The sequence below is a fragment of the Nicotiana tomentosiformis genome, chromosome 3 (assembly GCF_000390325.3).
Source record: "Nicotiana tomentosiformis chromosome 3, ASM39032v3, whole genome shotgun sequence".
Taxonomy (NCBI): Eukaryota; Viridiplantae; Streptophyta; class Magnoliopsida; order Solanales; family Solanaceae; genus Nicotiana; species Nicotiana tomentosiformis.
In genome coordinates this window covers 36600137-36617806 of record NC_090814.1, presented here as the reverse complement: position 1 = coordinate 36617806, position 17670 = coordinate 36600137, and positions in this window count along the sequence as shown.

The window sequence follows — 17670 nt, the reverse complement described above, 5'->3', positions numbered from 1 at the left end:
TTGAGGTAAGTAACAGTTCTAAATTATGTTCGGAGGGTACGAAACCTCGTATTACGTGTCATGTATTTTGTTTTGAGGTGACGCACATGCTAGGTGACGGGCGTGTGGGCGTGCACCGTAGGAATTGTGACTTGGTCAAATTCCATGGAACCGTGTAGTTGTATAATCTGTTGTTATCTGTACATTCTCCATGTGGTAGAGAAATTGAACCACAAATCATGTTTAAACTATGTGTTGGCACTGTAGGGACCCACAGAGGTCGTGTGCATGTTGAATTATCTGCTAAATTGATGTTTTGTACTCAGTCACAGTTTTACTTGTTTATTATATCTCAGTCTCTATTATTCCTTGCTGATACATTATATCATTCTGTTGGGGCCGACTTTTATGACTACTCAGAGCCCGAGAGACTGGAGAGAGTGAGGCCGAGGGCCTGATTGTGAGATAGTAATACTGTAGCACGTGAGTTGTCCATGCGGATCTAGATATTATACTATAGCACATGAGTTGTCCATGCAGCACGTGAATTATCCATGTGGATTATAGCGCTTGGATTAAAGGAGCCCCTCCGGAGTCTGCACACACCCTCAGTGAACGCAGGTACCTACTAAGTGCAAGTGCCGAGTGTTGAGTGAATGGGAGGGCGGAGTGACTGTGGCCCTGAAAGGATGCATTTGATTTCATTATTATTGCACTTAACTACCATGTATCATTTTCTTGAAATTTCTGAAAGATATTACACTCTATTTCACTTAAACTTGTCATGGAGTATCTGTTTGATCTAATTTATCGAACGTGAGAGCATGCCTACTTTCCTATGTTGAAATCACTGTAATTGAACTATAATTGTGAAGCTCGTCACTACTTTCAGTTCTTTATTTAGTATTGTTATTTACTGAGTTGATTGTACTCACGCTACATCATGCACCTTGTGTGCAGACCCAGGTGTTTCCGGTCACGGTTGTTGCTGAGTTGTGGAGTTCGTATTCTCGGATACTATCGAGGTAGTTGCTTGGCATTTCGCAGACCTTGTTTCTCCTTCCCTATCTTTCCACTTATTGTATTTAGTTTCAGATTATTATAGACAGTATTTTCCGGACTTGTGATGTATAGATGCTCATGTAATCAGTGACACCCCGATGTTGGGAATTTCCGCATTGTATTTTGGGTTTCTATCCCGTTTATGAAAACTTTTATTGTTTAAACTGCTTTAATTCGCTTTCTGTTAAAAGTGTTGGAAATATTTTTAAATGTTGGGTTCCCTATTACCACGATAGGCGCCATTACGGCAAGTTTGGATTTTGGGTAGTGACAAGTTTGTATTAGATCCTAGGTTACATAGGTCTCACGAGTCATGAGCAGGTTTAGTAGAGTCTTGCGGATCGGTACGGAGACATCTGTACTTATCTTCGAGAGGTTGCCGAACCCATAGGAAATTTCACATTTTTGTATTCTTGTCATGCGGATTTGTTGTTTCCAGTAACTAAATTTTTGTATTCTATTCTCTCATAGATGGTGAGGATACGTGCTACTGGACATGATGGACAACCACCAGTACCACCATCTAGGGCCACGAGAGGTCGAGGTCACGGTAGGCGCCGCAGTAGGGGTAGAGGTGAAGCTCGTACAATAGCTAGAGCAGCACTTGCAGATCCACCAGTTAATCTAGCTCAAGAGCAGGCTCCAGATGTAGTTGAGCATGTAGGGCCAGCTCATGCACCAACTGTGCCCATTGTGATTCCAGACCTTCATAAGGCGGTTGCCCAAATATTGACAGTTTACACTGGTCTTGCTCAGGTGGTTTCGGCTCAGGACGCACCAGCCACTTCTCAGGCCGGGGGAGGTACTCATACCCCCGCTGCCCGTACTCCAGAGCAGGCAATGCATGGGCTTCAGACACCGGAGGTACTACCCGCCCAGCCGGTTAGAGCTACTCAGGCCCCGATGGTCCCAACTATGGATGATGATGAGCATAGGAGACTTTAGAGATTTGGGAGGTTTCGGCCTCCATCATTTAGCAGTGCTGAGTCGGAGGATGCCAGGGCTTCTTGGACAAGTGCCATTGGATGCTTTGTACAACAGGTATTCTGGAGACCAGTGGGGTCTCATTCACTACATTTCAATTTTTTGGGGCTGCCTTCAGATGGTGGGAGGCCTATGAGAGCCGCAGGATGGTCGGTGCAGCACCACTTATATGGCGGGAGTTTTTCGATCTCTTCTTGGAGAAGTTCATGCCGCAGTCTCACAGGGAACAGCTGCGCCGATAGTTTGAGCAGCTTCGGCAGGATGGCATGTCTGTGACCCAGTACGAGATGAGGTTTTTTGAGTTGCCTCATCACGCAGTTTGGTTGGTTCCCACTGATAGGGAGAGGATTATGAGGTTCATTGATGGCCTCACGTATCAGTTGCGACAGCTTATGACTAGAGAGAGGGTATCTGATTTCACTATTGATGAGGTGGTTGACATTGCTCAGCAGATAGAGATGGTCCGTAGCCAGGAGCGTGGTGAGAGGGAGGCCAAGAGGCTCGAGGTTCGGGCGGGTTCAGTGGTGTACCTTCTAGGGGCAGTCCTACCACAATAGGGGTCGTTCTTATAGGCCCGCTCAGATGACTCGTCCAGCTCTTCATGGTGCATCGGCTAGCCACGGTTCTTACAGTGCTCATTCAGGCCAGTCTTCATTCACTGCACTACCAGCGCAGAGTTCTCACCATGCCTCATTTGCTCAGGTTTCTATAGGTAGTTCCTCGGGTTATCAGGAGCAGCAGTTCCATCAGAAGAGGGGTTGATTCGAATGCGGAGAGTTTGGTCATATCAAGAGGTATTGCCCTAGGTTGTTGAGTGGGGCTCCATAGCAGAGTTCTCGGCCTATGGCACCAGCACCTGTAGTTACACCACCAACTCAGCCAGCTCGGGTGAGGCTCAGTCTACTAGGGGCCGCCCTAGAGAAGAAGGCCGATTAGGTGGCGATCAGACCCGATTCTATGCTATCCCTACTCGACCAGATTTTGTTTCCTTCGATGCAGTGATCACATGTATTGTCTCAGTGTGCCACAAGGATGCCTCTACATTATTTGACCCTGGTTCCACTTATTCGTATGTATCATCGTATTTTGCTCATTATCTAGATATGCCCAGTGAGTCCTTAGGATCATCTGTTCGTGTATCTAGTCCAGTGGGTGATACTATTGTTGTGGACCGTGTATATTGGGCGTGTGCAGTGACTATTGGGGGATTGGAGACTAGAGCGGATCTCTAGTTGCTTAGTATGGTGGACTTCGATGTGATCTTGGGTATGGATTGGCTGTCTCCATGTCATGATGTTCTAGATTGTCACGCTAAGATCGTGATGTTGGCGATGCCGGGGTTGCCAAGGATCGAGTGGAGGGGTTCTCTAGACTATGTTCCCAGTAGAGTGATTTCATATTTGAAGGCCCAGTGGATGGTTGGGAAGGGTTATTTATCTTATTTGGCCTTTGTGAGGGATGTTGGTGCTGATTCTCCTGCTATTGATTCTGTTCTGGTGGTGCAGGATTTTCCGGATGTGTTTCCTGCAGACCTGTCGGGCACGCCGCCTGATAGGGATATTGATTTTTGTATTGACTTGGTGCCGGTCACTCAGCCCATTTCTATTCCACCATATCGTATGGCACCAACTGAGTTGATGGAATTGAAGGAGCAGTTTCAGGAACTCCTTGATAAGGGGTTTATCAGGCCTAGTGTATCACTTTGGGGTGCACCGGTTCTGTTTCTGAAGAAAAAGGATGGTACCATGCGGATGTGCATTGATTATAGGCAGTTGAACAAAGTTACAATCAAGAACAAGTATCCTTTGCCGCTCATTGATGATCTATTCGACCAGCTTCAAGGAGAGAGGGTGTTCTCTAAGATTGACTTGAGGTATAGTATCACCAGCTGAAGATATGGGACTCGAATATTATAAAGACAGCATTCAGGACCCGTTATGGTCATTATGAGTTCCTTGTGATGTCTTTTGGGCTGATCAACGCCCCAGCATCATTCATGCACCTGATGAATAATGTATTTCAGCCTCATCTTGACTCATTTGTCATAGTGTTCATTGATGATATCCTGATGTACTCTCGTAGCCAGGAGGAGCATGCCCAACATTTGAGGATTGTGTTACAGCGGTTGGGGGAGGAGAAGCTTTATGCTAAGTTCTCCAAATGTGAGTTTTGGCTTAGCTCAGTGGCATTCTTGGGGCATGTGGTGTCCAGTGAGGGGATTCAGGTGGATCCGAGGAATATAGAAGCGATTCAGAGTTTACCCAAACCGTCCTCAGCTACAGAGATTCGGAGCTTTCTCGGCTTGGCTGGTTATTATCGTCGCTTCGTGGAGGGTTTCTCGTCTATTGCATCACCTTTGACCAAATTAACCCAGAAGGGTGCTATTTTCAGATGTTCAGAGGAGTGTAAGGAGAGCTTTCAGAAGCTCAAGACTGCCTTGACCACAACTCCAGTTCTAGTTTTACCTTCAGCTTCTGGTTCTTAAACAGTATATTGTGATGCTTCTCGGATCGGTATTGGGTGTGTCTTGATGCTGGGAGGTAAAGTGATTGCTTATGCTTGGTGTCAGTTGAAGCCTCATGAGAAGAACTACCCTGTCCATGATTTGGAGTTAGCTGCCATCGTTCATGCATTGAAGATTTGGAGGCATTATCTCTACGGTGTGTCTTGTGAGGTGTTTACAGATCATCAGTTTCTCCAGCATTTATTCAAACACTAGGATCTGAATTTGAGGCAGCGGAGATGGTTGAAGCTGCTAAAAGACTATGATATCACTATTCTGTATCATCACGGGAAGGCCAATGTGGTGGCTGATGCCTTGAGTAGAAAGGCAGTGAGTATGGGTAGCCTTGCATTCATTCCTATCGGTGAGAGACCTCTTGCAGTTGATGTTCAGGCCTTGGCCAACCATTTCATGAGATTAGATATCTCAGAGCCCAGTCGGGTTCTAGCTTGAGTGGTTTCTCGGTCTTTTTTATATGATCGCATCAGAGAGCACCAGTATGATGACCCTCATTTGCTTGTCCTTAAGGACACGGTTCAGCACAGTGATGCCAGAGATGTTACTATTGGGGATGATGGAGTATGGAGGATGCAAGGTCAGATTTGTATGCATAATGTAGATAGGCTACGTGAGTTGATTCTTTAGGAGGCCCACAGCTCGCGGTATTCCATCCATCCGGGTGCCGCGAAGATGTATCAGGACTTGAGGCAGCATTATTGGGGGGAAAAGGATGAAGAAGGATATAGTGGGTTTTGTAGATCAGTGCCTCAACTATCAGCAGGTGAAGTATGAGCATCAAAGACCAGGCGGATTGCTTCAGAGGTTAGAGATTCCAAAGTGGAAATGGGAGCGAATCACCATGGATTTTGTAGTTGGCTCCCATGGACGTCGAGGAAGTTCGATGCTATTTAGGTGAGTGTGGATCGGCTGACCAAGTCCGCACACTTCATTCCAGTTGGGACTACTAATACTTCAGAGCGGTTGGCTGAGATTTACATCCGAGAGATTGTTCGCCTCCACGGAGTGCTAGAGTCCATCATGATCGGGGCACGTAATTCACATCGCTGTTTTGGAGAGCTGTGCAGCAAGAGTTGGGTACCCAGGTTAAGTTGAGCACCGTGTTTCACCCTCAGATGGACGGATAGTCTGAGTGCACTATTCAGATATTGGAGGATATGCTATGCACTTATGTCATTGATTTTGGGGGTTTATGAGATCCGTTTCTACCACTCACGGAGTTTGCCTATAATAACAGCTACCAGTTGAGCATTCTGATGGCTCCGTATGAGGCTTTGTATGGGAGACGGTGTAGATCTCTGGTGGGTTGGTTTGAGCCTGATGAGGCTAGGCTATTGGGTACTGACTTGGTCTAGGATTCTTTGGACAAGGTTAAGATGATTCAGGAGCGGCTTCACACGATGCAGTCTAGACAGAAGAGTTATGCCGACAAGAAGGTCCGTGATGTTGCTTACATCATTGGGAGAAGCTTCTGCTCAAGGTTTCACCCATGAAGGGTGTTATGAGGTTCGGGAAGAAGGGCAAGTTGAGCACTTGGTATATTGGGTCGTTTGAGGTACTTCAGAGGATTGGGGAGGTGGTTTACAAGCTTGCCTTGCCACCTAGTTTGTCGAGTGTGCATCCAGTATTTCATGTTTCTATGCTCTGGAATGATGTCGGCGATCCGTCTCATTTTTGCATTTTAGCACATTTAAGTTGGATGGCAATCTGACTTATGATGTGGACCCGGTCGCTATTTTGGATCGTCAGGTTTGAAAGTTGAGGTCAAAGGACATAGCTTCAGTGAAGGTGCATTGGAGAGGTCAGCCCGTTTATGAGGCTACTTGGGAGACCAAGAGAGATATGAGGAGCAGTTATCCACACCTATTTGAGACTCCAGGTATGTTTCTATACACGTTCGAGGACGAACGTTTGTTTAAGGGGGGGGGGTGTAACGACCTGGCTGGTCGTTTTGAGAGTTGTAGCCTCATTCTCCCATTTACTACTCATTTTGTACTTTATAGCTGTACAAAATGAGATTTCATAATGAAATGAGATAGTTAGTCTTAAGGTTGAAAGCTTAAGTTTAAATGATTGACCGGATGTTGATCTGTGAGTAAACGACTCCGTAACAGAGTTTTGATGGTTCTATTAGCTCCGTTAGGTGATTTTGGACTTAGGAGCGTGTTCGGATTGTGGTTTGGAGGTCCGTAGTAAAATTAGGCTTGAAATGGTGAAAGTTGGAATTATTAGAAAGTTTGACCGGGAGTGGACTTTTTGATAATTGGGTCGGATTCTGATTCCGGCAGTTGGAGTAGGTCTGTAAAGTCAAATGTGACTTGTGCGCAAAATATGGGGTAGGATTCCGATTCCGGCAGTTGGAGTAGGTTTCGGCACCATTTGTAGAAATTGGAAGTTCAAAATTCATTAGGCTTGAATCTATGTACGATTCATGTTTTTGACGTTGTTAGAGGTGATTTGAGGGCTTGACAAAGTTTGTATGATGTTTTGGGACTCGTTGGTATGTTTGGTTGAGGTCCCGGGGCCTCGGGTTGGTTTTGGATGGTTAACGGATCAAAAATGGGACTTAGTGCATTGCTGAAGCTAGAGCTTTTGTGGTATGATCACACATGCGAGGGGTTGACCACAAGTTTGATGCCGCAGATGCGGCTGGTTTTACGCAGAAGCAGAGCTGGGCTGACCTGGGCAGGGAGCAGGTGCGAGGGGCTAACCGCATATGTGAGCCCGCAGGTGCGAGCGAGGCTCCATAGATGCGAAGTTGAGGGAGAGGCCTGTTTCCGCAGAAGCGGCTCCGCAGGTGCGGAACTTGGAGCGCAGATGCAGACCTAGGGGACTTAAGTGATTTCCACAGAAGCGGAGGATGTACCGCAGAAGCGGTTTCGCAGGTGCGGATTTTGGGTCGCAGGTGCCAAAAGGTGGGCAGATTATTAAAACAAGGGTTCGCGATTTTGGCTTCATTTCAAACATTTCAAGCACGGTTTAGGCTATTTTTAAGAGGGTTTTTGAGGGGATTATTGAGGTAAGTCCCTTGTGCTCATTCTTGATCAATAATACTGCTTCCCCATTAATTTTTCCACCTAGTTGGTGTGTATTTAAGGTATAAATTGGGAGCTTAAGGCTAGGGATTTTGATGGATAGACTCATGGTTGAGTGGGATTTTAGGTTTTGTGACTTTTATCGAATTTCGAGACATGCACCCAGGGGGCGGCTTTTGAGCCGATTTTTGATTTTGATTAATAACTTAGCATTTTCTTATGGAGTTGATTCCTTTAGCCCGTATTGATTTTATCGCATTGTTTATGGATTAATTCAAGGCATTCAGAGGCCGTCTCGTGAGGCAAGGGTGTGTTGGAGTAGAGATTTGCTCGTATTGAGGTAAGTAATAGTTCTAAATTTGGTTATGAGGGTAGGAAACCCCGTATTACGTGTCGTGTATTTGGTTTTGAGGTGACGCACATTCTAGGTGACGGGCGTGTGGACGTGCACCATAGGAATTGTGACTTGGTCAAATTCCGTAGAACTGTTTAGTTGTATAATCTGTTATTAGTTGTACATTCTCTATGTAGTAGAGAAATTGAACCACAAATAATGTTTAGACTATGTGTTGGCACTATAGGGACCCACATAGGTTGTGCGCATGTTGAATTATCTGCTAAATTTCTATTTTGTACTCAGTCACAATTTTACTTGTATATTATATCTCAGTCTCTGTTGTTCCTTGCTGATACCTTATACCATTCTGTCGGGGCTCTCGTTCATGACTAATGAGAGCCCGAGAGACTGGAGAGATGCATGACTGAGTGAGGCCGAGGGCCTGATTGTGAGATAGTAATGTTGTAGCACTTGAGTTGTCCGTGCAGCACGTGTGTTGTCTGTGCGGATCCAGATATTATACTGTAGCACCTAACTTGTCTATGAAGCACGTGAGTTGTCCATGCGGGTTATAGCGCTTGGGCAGAAGGAGCCCCTCCGGAGTCTGCACACACCCCCGGTGAGCGCAGGTACCTACTAAGTGCGAGTGCCGAGTGTTGTGTGAATGGGAGGGTGGAGTGACTGTGGCCCTGAGAGGATGCATTTGATTTCATTATTGGTGCACTTAACTGCCACGTATCATTTTCTTGAAATTTCTACAAGATATTACACTTTGTTTCACTTAAACTTGTCATGGAGTAACTGTTTGATCTAATTTATCGAACTTGAGAGCATGCCTACTTTCCTATGTTGAAATCACTGTAATTGAACTATAACTGTGAAGCTCGTCACTACTTTCAGTTCTTTATTTAGTCTTGTTACTTACTGAGTTGATTGTACTCACGCTACACCCTGCACCTTGTGTGCAGACTCAGGTGTTTTCGGTCACAGCTATTGCTGAGTTGTGGAGTTCGTATTCTCGGATACTATCAAGGTAGCTGCTTGGCATTTCGCATACCTTATTTCTCCTTCCCTATCTTTCCACTTATTATATTTAGTTTCAGATTATTATAGACAGTATTTTTCGGACTTGTGATGTATAGATGCTCATGTACTCAGTGACACCCCGATGTTGGGAATTTTCGCATTGTATTTTGGGTTTCTATCCCGTTTATGAAAACTTTTATTGTTTAAACTGCTTTAATTCACTTTCTGTTAAAAGTGTTGGAAATATTTTTAAATGTCGGGTTCCCTATTACCATGATAGGCGCCATCACGATAGGTTAGGATTTTGGGTCGTGACATGCGGCCCGAGCACCCGCCCGGGCAGCGACTGAGGATTCACCAGTAGTTTCGATTGGGGGACAGACACCCGAGATGCTTGTTGTTGCCCCTGGACTTCATAAGACCCTAGCTAAGTTCATGAGCATGTTCGACACTCTATCTAAGGCGGGATTGATTCCCTTTGCACCAGCTACATCTCATGCTGGGGAAGGAGCTCAGACTCCCCAGCCCACACTCCAGAGTAGCAAATCCATGTTGATCAGGTCTCGGGGGTTATGCCAGCACAACCTGTTGTTTCGGTTCAGCCTGAGGTCTGGCCAACGGCATCTGAGGAGAAGCAGAGGAGACTAGAGAGGTTCAAGAAGTATGATCCTCCTACTTTTATCGGCACAGCTACCGAGGATGCGCAGGGCTTTCTAGAGAAGTGCCACCATATTCTCCGCATTATGGGTATTGTGAAGGTGAGTGGAGTTGTTTTTACTACATTTCAGGTGTCAGGAGCAGCGTATCATTGGTGGTAGGCTTACGAGGAGGGTAGGCCGGCTGATGTAGCCCCACTCACTTGGGCTCAGTTTTTAGAGATGTTTCTGAGAGAGTTTGTTCCCTAGACCCTTCGGGATGCATGGCGCACAAAGTTTGAGCAGCTACATCAGGGGACTATGACAGTGTCAAAATATGCTATCAGATTCAATGAGTTATCCCGACATGCACCTATTTGGTTTCTACATTCTGAGAGCGAGTCTGCCGATTCATCGAGAGGCTCAACTATAGTATTAGATTCAGCATGGCTCAAGAGTTAGAGACAAACACTCCATATAAGCAGGTAGTAGAGATCGCGTGGAGTTTGGAGGGTATGCGGGGCCGAGAGAGAGAGAACAGGGAGGCCAAGAGGCCTCGAGGTACTGAAGGATTTAGTGGTGGCCATGCTACAGCTACAGCCTGTAATGGTAGGCAGTAGGTGAGTCAGATAGTTCATTTAGCACTTCCAGCTACTACCAGTACTCCAGCTATTTCTAGGCCTCAGGTTGGCCACTATGCACAACCACTTTTTAGTGCACCACCCACACGTAATGCTTTCAGCGGTCAGTCCAGCCGACCAGGCCAGGGTCATTTTTAGTAGTCGCGCCCACTGAGAGCTTGCTTTGAGTGTCGTGATACTAGGCATGTGGTGAGGGACTACCCCAGACTCAGAAGGGGTACACCTCCACAGACTACACAGGCTCCACAGATTCCACGGGGTTCGCAGGCCATGGTTGTTGCTCCCGTTGCCGCCCCACCTGCATCGCCAGCTAGGGGTGGAGATCAGGAAGGCAGAGGTCTCCCTAAAGGGGGAGTCCAGGCTCGTTTCTATGCTTTTATGGGTAGGACAGAGGCCACCATTTCAGATACAGTCGTCACAGGTATTGTTCTGTTCTGTCACATGGATGCCTCAGTTTTATTTGATCCAGGATCAACTTACTCATATATGTCAACCTACTTTGCCCCGTATTTGTATATATCACGTGATTCCTTCAGTGCTCCTGTATATGTGTCCACGCCTATGGGGGATTCTATTGTTGTAGACGTGTTTATCGATCGTGTTTAGTTGTTATTGTTGGTTTTGAGACCAGAGTTGATCTATTATTACTCAATATGGTAGACTTTGATGTGATCTTGGTCATGGACTGGTTGTCGCCCTATCACGCCATTATAGATTTTCATGCCAAGACTGTGACACTGGCTATGCCAAGATTGTCACGATTGTAGTGGAGGGTACATTGGATTATATTCCTAGCATGGTCGTGTCCTTTATAAAGGCACAATGAATGGTTGAGAAGGGATGTGATGCGTATTTAGCCTTTGTGGGAGATGTCAGTGCTGATACTCCTACCGTTAAGTCAGTTCTGATAGCGAGAGATTTCCCAGATGTATTCCCAGCAGACCTACCAAGCATGCCGCCCGATATAGATATTGATTTTGGTATTGACTTAGTGCTAGGCACTCAGACCATTTCTATTCCACCATATCGTATGGCACTTATGGAGTTGAAGGAATTGAAAGAGCAGCTTAAGAAGTTTCTTGAAAAAGGTTTCATCTGGCCTAGTGTTTCACCTTGGGGTGCTCCAGTTCTGTTTGTGAAGAAGAACGATGGTACTATACGAATGTGTATTTATTATAGGCAGTTGAACAAAGTCACACTCAAGAACAAGTATCCATTACCATGCATTGATGACGTATTTGACCTGCTTCAGGGTGCCAGAGTGTTCTCGAAATTTGATTTGCAGTCAGGGTATCATCAGTTGAAGATACGGGACTCGGATATCCCGAATGCTGCTTTCATGACTCGATATGGTCACTACGAATTCGTAGTGATGTCATTTTGGCTTACCAACGCCCATCAGCATTCATGCACCTGATGAATAGTGTATTCTAACCATATCTCGACTCTTTTGTTATCGTATTCATTGACGACATCTTGGTGTACTCCCGCAGCCAAGAGGTTCATGCGCAACATTTGAGTATTGTGTTCCAAACCTTGAGGGAGAAGAAGTTATATGCAAAATTCTCAAAGTGTGAGTTCTGGCTTGATTCAGTAGCGTTTCTGGGTCATGTGGTGTCGAGTGAGGGGATCAAGGTAGATCATAAGAAGATTGAGGCAGTTCAGAGTTGTCCCAAACCATCTTCAACTACTGAGATTCAGAGTTTCCTTGGTTTGGCCGAATATTATCGCCGCTTCGTAGAGGGTTTCTCGTCCATTGCTGCACATTTGACCAGATTGACCTAGAAGGGTGCTCCATTCTGGTGGTCCGACGAGTATGAGGAGAGCTTTCAGAAGCTCAAGACTGCCTTGACCACAACTCCAGTCTTGGTTTTGCCTTCACCATCGGCTTCATATGCGGTTTATTGTGATGCTTCATGGATTGGTATTGGGTGTGTCTTGATGCAGGAGGGTAAGGTGATTTCTTATGCTTCGCGCCAGTTGAAGCCCCATGAAAAGAACTACCTTGTTCATGATCTAGAGTTGGAAACTATTATGCATGCATTGAAGATTTGGAAGCATTATCTCTACGGCGTGTCTTGCGAGGTATTCACAAATCATCGGAGTCTACAACACTTATTTAAGAAAAAGGACCTGAACTTGAGGTAGCATATATGGTTAGAGCTATTAAAAGACTATGATATTACTTCTATATCATCTCGAAAAGGCCAATGTGGGGGACAATGCCTTGAGTAGGAAGGTAGATAGTATGGGTAGCCTTGGATATATTCTAGTTGGTGAGAGACTATTAGCATTGGATGTTCATGTGTTGGCCAATCAGTTTGTGAGATTGGATGTTTCGGACCCCAGTCGGGTTCTAGCTTGCGTGGTTTCTCAGTCTTCTTTGTATGAGCGCATCAGAGAGCGTCAGTATGATGACCCCCCATTTGTTTGTCCTTAAGGACACGGTGCAGCACGTCTATGTTAAGGAGGTTTCTATAGGAGATGATGGGGTGGTGCGAATGTAAGGCTGGATATGTGTTCCCAATGTAGATGGGTTGCATGTGTTGATTCTTGAGGAGGCCCATAGTTCGTGGTACTCCATATATTTGGGTGTCGCAAAGGCTTATCAAGATTTGAGGCAGCATTATTGGTGGAGAAGAATGTTGAAAGATATAGTGGAGTATGTGGCTCGGTGCTTGAACTACCAGCAGGTGAAGTACGAGCATCAGAGGCCGAGCGATTTGCTTCAAAGACTTAAGATTCCCGAGTGGAAGTGGGGGCATACTACCATGGACTTCGTTGTTAGGCTGCCATAGAGTTTGACAAAATTTAATGCACTTTGGGTGATTATGGATAGGCTGACTAAGTTTGCACATTTCACTCCGGCTATGACTACCTATTCTTTAGAGCAGCTTGCTCAGATCTATATTCGTGAGATTGTTCGCCTTCATGGTGTACCGGTGTCCATTATCTCCGATCGAGGCCGGTGTCCATTATCTCCGATCGAGGCACACAGTTCACATCATATTTCTAAAGAGTCGTACAATGTGAGTTAGGCACACAGGTTGAGTTTAGTAGATCATTTCACCCCAAATGGATGGCCAGTCCGAGCGCACCATTCAGATCTTAAAGGATATTCTACATGCCTGTGTTATGGATTTCGGGGGTTCATGGGATCAATTCTTGCAGCTTGCATAGTTTGCCTACAACAACAACTACCAATCGAGTATTCAGATGGCTCCTTATCATGCCTTATATGGGAGGCGGTGTCGTTCTCCAGTTGGTTGGTTTGAGCCGGGGGAGGCTAGGTTGTTGGGAACTGATCTGGTTCGGGATTCTTTGGAAAAAGTCAAGTAGATTCAGGATCGACTTTGTATGACACGGTCTAGACAGAAGAGTTATGCCGATCGAAAGGTTCATGATGTAGCATTTATGGTGGGAGAGAGAGTTTTGCTGTGGATTTCACCCATGAAGGGTATGATGAGATTCGGGAAGAAGGGCAAGTTGAGCCCTAGGTATATTGGTCCTTTTGAGATCCTTGAGAAAGTTGGGGAGGTGGCCTAAAAGCTTGCATTGCCACCCAAATTATCGGTAGTTCACCCGGTGTTCCATGTTTTCATGCTCCGGAAGTATTATGGTGATCCATCCCATGTGTTAGATTTCAGCTCAGACCAATTGGACAAGGATTTGACTTATGTTTAGAAGTCGGTGGCCATCTTGGACAAGCAGGTTTGAAAGTTGATATCAAAGAGCATTTCTTTAGTAGAGGTTCAATGGAGGGGTGAACTAGTTGAGGAGGTGACTTGGCAGATCAAGCATGATATGTGTAGCCGTTATCCTCACCTTTTCATCACTTCAGGTATGCCTCTATGCTCAGTCGAGGATGAACATTCCTTTATGAGGGGGAGAATATAAAGACTTGACCGGTCATTTTGAGTATTTTAGCCTCGTTCGCCTATTTATTGTCTCCTCTATGTACAATTTTAGGTAGTAGTGTTTTTGTTATCCGCGTGTTCGTGAAGGGTTGGGGCAGGTGGTCTTCACGTTCATTGACCGAGACTCGCTTTGTGTATGAGGATTGGCTGTCTGGGAGCCAGCTGGGTTTGGCCTTCGTGTTCGCGTATGCTGGGGATGCGACTGCATCACATTCGCAGGTGGCAAACCGCAATCGCGAAGAGTAACTTTTGGGCTAGGGGCAGACTGTGCTTCGCGAACGCAAGACTTGGGCCACATTCGCGAAGGGATCACTAGGAAGACTTTTAAGAGTTCTAATTTCGGGACTTAGACCCATTATTTCATATTTTGAGACCTAGACTTAGAGATGGAAGATTTTTGAGTGGGATTTTCATCCAAGGCAAGAGGGTAAATTAATTTGTACTTGATTTTATATTATATCTTGTATACCCATGGATTATTACACATACATTATGGGGTTTGAATGAGAAATTTGAGGATTTTGACTAGGGTTTTGGACAGTGAAAAATGGAGATTCGAATCCCGATTCGGAGTCGGATTTGGATGAAACTTATATATTCGGACTCTTATTCGAATGGGTAGTCAAGATTTTTGACTTTTCTCAGGTTTAGGGAGGTGAGCCCGGGTTGACGTTTTGGTTGACTTTTTGCTATTTGATAAGATTGGAACTTGATTACTTAGAATCGATTTTTATAGCCATGTTCGATGTTATTGAATTATTTTTTACTAGATTCGAGCTGTTTGGAGGTTGATTCACGTGGGAAGGGTTTTTTGGAGTATTGATTCTCGCACTTTGAGGTAAGTATCATTCTTTGGCTTGTCTTGAGGGTATTTTACACATAGACTACGATGTTTGCTATCTATTAAGGGTGACACGCGTACATGGTGACGAGCGTGTATGCGTACACCGTGGTTATTCATGATCCGGGTAGACTTTAGGCTATTACATGCCTTGTTTTTCTAACATGTTTTTGTGGTACTGATTTTACTTTACTTGTATGACTTTGGACTATTATCCATGCTAGAAATCATGTCTAGGCGATGTGCTTATCCGTTTGAGATATGATAGGACTATTGTGCTATGTTAAGCTATTTGCCTTGATTGTAGTCATACTTTTCAGTCATGATATTGTATCCGGGTGTTATTTCATCATTTTTATATACTTCTTACCTATTATCTCACATGTTGTTGGTTTTATTACTTGAGTACTACGGGTTTGAGTGGATTTGTGGCACATTGGTATAAATTGTGTAGCATATTAATTTCTGATATTGTGAGATATTGGAATATTGTAGTTTGAGCAGATTAATGATTGAATTGGGGCCAAAAGCCATGATAATATTGGTTTTGTGGTGATGCATATGCTAGGCTCCCTATTAAGCTGAGTGGTATTGTTATTTGGGTGACGCGTGCACCAGGCCATTTGGACTGAGTTATGATGATCGTTAGCTTTTGATCCAATCAACACTTGGGCTAGGATCTGCCCCTTCACAGTCAGGTGATAACCCATGGTCTTTGGGACTTGTGAGTGCATGCACTTGGTATGTGCTAAGTGAGGGTCTTTATGCCAGGCACCCGTACAGTGCTGAGATTGTGCTTTCTTGATGATTTAACTATAAATTCGATGATTTCGGTATTGATACCTGTCATGCTATCATAGAGACATATGTTCCTCAATCTAATTGATACTTTATATCTTGAGATTGATGACTTAACTAATTTTATTGGAAAGCACGCCTATTTCCTATTAATGTGAATAAGTTGAACTTGTTATTCTTGAGTTGCTTTTCCCATTAATTATTATTATTATTATTATTATTATTATTATTATTATTATTATTATTATTATTATTATTACGCCTTTTCAGTTATTGTTGAATGTTGAGAGTGAGTAGTGGACTTGCCAATCTCGTAATTGTCTTCAATCCGAGGTTAGGCTTGCTACTTACTAAGTACATGGGGTTGGTTGTACTCATACTATACTATGTACTTTATGCGCAGATCTAGGTGTTGCTGATAGAGTGGATTGTTAAAGAATTACACCAGTTCCCATTGGAGATTTCAAGGTAGCACCGTTGTTTCCGTCTGCAGGCCTTAGGTCCCTTCCTTTACTTTTGTTATTACTGTTTATGTACTTCAGAGAGTATTGTATCATTATTCAGATAGTTGTACTTATTTATTTTATAGAGCTCATGTACTCGTTGACACCATGTTTTGGGATGGTACATCAATTATACCGCTATATTACTACAGTTATTTATATTATCCTGCTTTTGAGGCTATTTGTTATTGTTATTTGAGTTTATTTCTGTATATTTGATGTTGGCTAGCCTAGAAAGTAGTGTTAGGCACCGTCACAGCTTTGGTGGGATTTGGGATCGTGACAAGTTGTTATCAGAGCCCTAAGTTGCTTAGGTCTCATGAGTCATGAGCAAGTTTAGTAAAGTTTTGCGGATCGGTACGGAAACGTTTGTACTTATCTTTGAGAGGCTACAGGGCTGTTAAGAAAAATTCTATTTCTTTCATTCTCTGTCGTGCAGATTTGTTTATACTTAATTCTGAACCTTCACCCTTCTATTCTCTCACAGATAATGAGGACACGATCATCAGGAAAAGCTGAGCATGCGCCGGTACACCAGGCTAGGGCCGTGAGAGGTCTGGGTTGAGGCAGAGGTAGGGGCAGAGCATGCGCCGTAGCTAGAGCCCTTGTTCGTGCAGTAGTTGTGGAGTCACCAGTAGCTCCTATTGAGGATCAGGTTCATGACTATGATGATGAGCCAAAGGTACCAACTCAGGTTCCTTAGGGTCTATTTGTTTCACCAGTTGTTTAGTATGCATTTGTCCGCATGGTTGGCTTGTTGGAGAGTTTAGATCAGGCCGAGCATTTCCTACTATACCCACTACTTTCCAGGCAAGGGGAGGAGCGTAGACTCCAACTAATCTTATCCCCGAGCAGGTGGCCCATGGTTATCAGACTGCAATAGTATTACTTGTTGGGGGAGTTTAGCCTACTATTGCTGTGCAGCCTAAGGATAGGCCCCCGATGTCAACTGATAAGCTGAAGAGACTGGATAGGTTCACCAAGTTGCATCCTCCTCACTTCAGTGGTACACCTATAGAGGACGCCTAAGAATTCTTTGATCGTTGCCATATAATTTTGTGCAATTTGGGACTAGTGGAGTCCAATGGAGTTGATTTCACCGCCTTCTAGATTAACGGTCTGACCAAGAGGTGGTGGTAGGTTTACGAGATGGGTCGACCAGCAGGATCACCTCCTCTTACCTGGGCTCAGGTCTCCAGTGTCCTTTTGGAGCATTTCATACCCCACACTAGGAGAGAGAAACTAAGGAGGTAGTTTGAGTACATTCAATAGGGTCTGATGTTAGTTATTGAGTATAAGATAAGGTTCACAAAGTTGTCCCATCATGATACTATTTTTGTACCCACTGAAGAGGAGAGAGTGAGGAAATTCATTGATGGACTTCACCATGG